Raw genomic sequence first — 4,967 nt, 5'->3', positions numbered from 1 at the left:
TGAAGGTTTTCCAGTGGGGACTGGCGGTTGCCTGGTGTCGCCGAGCACGAATGATGAGGCCATGGTGTCTTCTGAGGACGGACCCCGAGGGAGGGAGCGATGAGGCATTGGGCCACGGCGCAGTGGGCGGTCTTATGCAAATGAAGCGAGCGAGAGGCGGCCTTACGGACATTCGCTCCCGCGTTACTTTCAATCAAACACAGGGATCTCCAGTCTCTGTATTACATCTCGCCTGAAGAAGGGGCCTGAGTTGCGTCGAAAGCGTGCATATTGTAATCTTTTTAGTTAGCCAATAAAAGGCGTCATTTTGCTTGGCTTTTCTCTACATTCATAATGGCATAATGTCACGGTGCAACACCCTAGTACTTCAATCCGACGTAAAGACTAAGGCCGATTCGTCGATTCCCACCGCCACTCATTTCCTATTTCCTTAAATCGTTGCACCATAAGAAGTAAAGTACAGCAGTGAAGTCGAAAAAAGCAACGCGCAGCTTTTATGTTTTAGATAACAACATCAGCTAAATGTGTTTCTCTATACAGGAGGTTGAAGTGCCAAAGAGGCGGAGAGCGCCCGCCAGTGACTGCGCCACCAGAGCCTCTTGACAAGTTCAGAGCTGTGATATTAAAACACGAGGCTCAGCTCGGCTACTTGTCCGTCTGGCTACTGATTTGCGTCCAGCCAGCTAATTATTCACATCCCCTGAGCAAAGCAGTTTCTCATTCAACATTAACAGAAAGACAGAGGCCTTTGGTAAATCAACAATGAAGGTTTGCCCGGCATAATAGGTAATTGAATGAGTTTCACTGTGATGTTTAAATGGCTCTATAAGGTTGTTAAACGTCTTTGGACCACCACAGTGTTAACAGTTTCAAGAAAAGAAAGGAAGGAATCAAAAATGACACCAAGTTTCCTTGAATCAGAAGAAGGTCTGAGGAGATCACCATCAAGAGTCACTGAGGAGGAGTTCATTGTCTTAAGTTGCGCTTTAGTGCCAATGTGCAGGAATTCAGTGTCATTGCAATTTAATTTTAAAGAGTTCTGCTCCATCCGGGTTTTCATTTCACTGAGGCCAGTTATGAGCTGAGAAAGCCCTGATGGAGTTTCACTTTAAACATTGAAATAGAAGGGCGGCACGGTGGCGCAGTGGGTAAGGAGACCCGTCTGGGTTCGCGTTCCATGTTGCATGTTCTCCCCGTGTCCTCCCACAGTCCAAAGACATGCAGGTTAGGAGCATTGGCGATCCTAAATCATCCCTAGTGTGTTCTTGGTGTGTGTGTGTGTGTGTGCCCTGTGGTGGGCTGGCGCCCTGCCAGGGGTTTGTTTCCTGCCTTGCGCCCTGTGCTGGCTGGGATTGGCTCCAGCAGACCCCCTGTGACCCTGTGTTAGGATATAGCGGGTTGGATGATGGATGGATGGACGTATATACTGCATTTCTACAAGCATACCATTTACATGAAGTACTGAACATCTGTGAGAGCGACATCTCCGATCGTTCACTGAGTAAGCAATGTGCAAAACGTACTGGGAGCTCCCAGTGAGCCTAAACTGGGAGGAAGACACTGAACAACACCAGTGAGGATGAAGAGATTGTGCCAACTGGGAGGCCTTCATGATGCACTTGTAACACACGCACACTCAGTCCACATACACACGGGGAGAATGTGCCAACTCCAGGGCTGGTCCTGCCTGTCATGGCAGGTGGACATTTCTTTTTTTTGATTGATTTTATTAAATAGGATATAGCGGCTTGGAATATGACTGACTGACACTGAAACAGAATAAGAATGATAGCCCAGTAGCCCATAGCTCTGAATGATACGGCCAAATGGACGCCTATCAATACAGAAGAGCAGAAGGCCGAGGACAGAGCGCTGAGGACCACCTTGTGTGACTGGCATCGAGCTGAGGCCAAGACTAACAAACTCTGGGCTGTCAGTTAACCACTGATTTTGGGCTACACAAAAATAAATTGTATTGTATTGTATTTAAATAAATGGGGAAGAAGTGTTTGTTGGAAATTCAATGTGTCTACTAAACTTGCAGGACTGGTGAGCCAGCAATCAGCTTACGATTTTATTCACATAGATCTGGATTCATCATCACTGAGCAGCAGATATGGTGGGCTTGAGAGATGTTCACAGTCTTTCTCCACTTTTCTTGATTAGCAGCTGCTTCCCTGATCTCTCTAACCAGTGGCAGCACACTGGGATTTACTAGTCTGCTGCTGTACTTGTTGTCTGCCTCTCCTTCTCTTTCCATAGTTCTTAGGTGGCTCAGACAGAACCCATCAGTTCATACAATACGTTCGCTTTTTACTTTCCAGAGGCAGAGTCTGAGAAATCAGAGCTGCCTTTGTTGTATGATTTGAACGAATGGCTCGACTTGCGGTCTTTCTTATATTTGTTCCTCTATCCATACATCTGATGTTCCACATGACTCAGTCATAGTTAGCAGTGAAGCCATTCCTGCTTTTTGCAAGCTTTTCAGTGATGACCCATAAAGAAGTATGGATAGGCGTGCTGCTTGGATCCTGAAGTTGATTGAGAAGATTCAAGACTGGAATACGCTTTTAATTTGCCAGAAGGCAGTCCAGGCTTGGCGCTTGGCCTTTAAAAAACAGTCGCTGATTACTTCTACAAATTCCTGCTTTTGTGCTCCTCGATCCACAAGGTAATCCCAGTTAATATTCAGATCATTAAAGTCCCCCCTGACTATAATATCTCCCTGTAAACTTGATATTACTAAAGAGATGTGTGTTGAATTTACTGTCTGCATTGGGTGGTCTACAACACACTCCTACAATAAGACCTCTTTCCCTAATGCTTTCCAGATGAAGCCAGATGTCCTCACTAAGATGGGGCTCATCGTCCAACTGAAGAGGACTTGCCATAAACAGCCACCCCACCTCCTTTTCTGTTCTGTCTGTCCTTCCTATAAATTGTGTGTCCCTCTCTGTTACACTCATCCCCATCTTTGTTATTTAGCCAGGTTTCCATTGTTGCTCTAATATCAGAATTCTGCTCCTCCACACACGACTCCAGCTCACTTGCCTTATTTCTGATCCTTCTAGCATTACGTCAAGTTATTTTTAATGTGTTACTCCTTCTATATTTAAATGTTGGCTTAGACTTTACATTACTACGCAGTTTTATTTCTCTACTCCGTTGTTTGTTCCTCCCTGTTCAATTCTAAACCTGGCCTGTCCTAAACTCCCTGCCCCCCCAATCCTCGACTAGCCTACACATACGCCCCCCCAATACATTGGTGCCCCTCCAGTTCAGATGTAACCCGTCAGGTCCCATCTGTTCCAAAAGGAGTCCCAATGCCCCCTAAGCCTGTACCCATCTACCCTGCACCAAGATTTGAGCCACACGTTAACCCTTTTAATCTCCTCAGTCTTACCTGGACTGGCGAGGGGCACAGGCAGAACTTCAGAGAAGACCACCTTGGCAGTTCTGCTCCTCAGCTTGGCACCTAACTCTTTGGATTTGGATCTCAAAACTGCCAGACTACCCTTATGTGTGTCATTTGTTCCAACATGACAACTGGACCCACTCTGGCCAAGAGCTGATCCACCCTACCAGGGAGGTCCCCCATCTGTGCACCTGGAAGGTAACACACCACGTGAGACGCTCTGTCTCTGGGGCAGACCTGCACTTCAATCCCCCTAATGACTGACTCCCCCACTGTCACTACCTCTCTCTTTTGGGAGCTGGTTGTGAGGTGGTCCGTTGGGGCTCCTCATCCCAGCCCACCACCTCAGAATCATCAGAGACACCGTCCAGGACCTGATAACGGTTTGATTCTTCTAATTCTGGGGTTGATGCCCCTGGCCAGTGTGCACCCTTTACCTTACGCCTTGTGACAGAGACCCTCCTATTTCTACCTGTATGATCACTGTACCAGAAAATGAAAGAAGAGCCAAAAATAATTCTGATTTAAAGGAATAAAACAGCAAAACATTAAATAAAAAAATAATAATAATAATTCAAAAGGTAAAAAAAAAAGAAACTACTGAAGCCAAAACAAGCAGCAAGCAGTTGTGTGAATAAAATGACAATAATAAAAGAATTTAAGGAACCTCAGGGACACAAACGAAGAAATCATTGAAATTGAAAACGAAACAGTAAATGAACTGAACGAACATGTCACCCGAGTATTTATAAAGGAAGAAACAAATGAAATGGTGAAATGGCAAATGCAGAAGTGAAAGCAAACTCCACGTTCACATTTTAAAACAGAAGACTCAGACCTGCTTCAAACCCTCAATACGCCAAAGACCAAGAAAACTTGTTGGCCTGATGGGATTTGACCAGTGATATTGACAGAAGCCCCTCGTTAGTTGTATCTGCGCAGTCACCTGAGCTTGGAGACGTAAATACCTGAGGACTGCAAATGTGACTTCTGTCTTCAAGAAGGTGGATCTGCTCATTACAGGCTGATACGTCTTACATCTATTACAGCCAAAATTATAGAGAATAGAATAAGAAAGAAATGAGAAAACTACCTAAACAAAAACAAAATACGAAATAATAGCCAGCATGGGTGTATGAGGGAAAGATTCCACCAAATCAATCTTTTAGATTTTTCTAAAAGGGCAACTGAAATAGTTGAGAAAGGCCAAGCAAATTATTTTGACTTTCAAAAAGCATTCGACTCAGTCAAGCAAAGATTAATCATAAAAAATGAAGATGTAGGCATCAGAGGTCAGCCACAAAATTGGATCTCACGTTGGGTGACCGAGAGGAGACAAGAGGACAATGGAGTAAGGCCATCAGTAGAGTCTCTCAGGCTCTGTCCCCGGTCCCTCGGAGTCAGGTGTACTTAGTAAACTTGTTACCTTCACAGATGAAACTTAAATTGGGGAAATGGCAGACACTGAGCAAGCAGCAGTAATAATTCAAAAGGACCTGAACGTGCTTCAGAAGAACACTTGGAAGATGCAGTTTAATGTAGAAAATGTCTT

Source organism: Erpetoichthys calabaricus, chromosome 2 (assembly GCF_900747795.2).
Source record: "Erpetoichthys calabaricus chromosome 2, fErpCal1.3, whole genome shotgun sequence".
NCBI classification, from domain to species: Eukaryota; Metazoa; Chordata; class Cladistia; order Polypteriformes; family Polypteridae; genus Erpetoichthys; species Erpetoichthys calabaricus.
Note: the sequence above shows the minus strand (reverse complement) of the source record.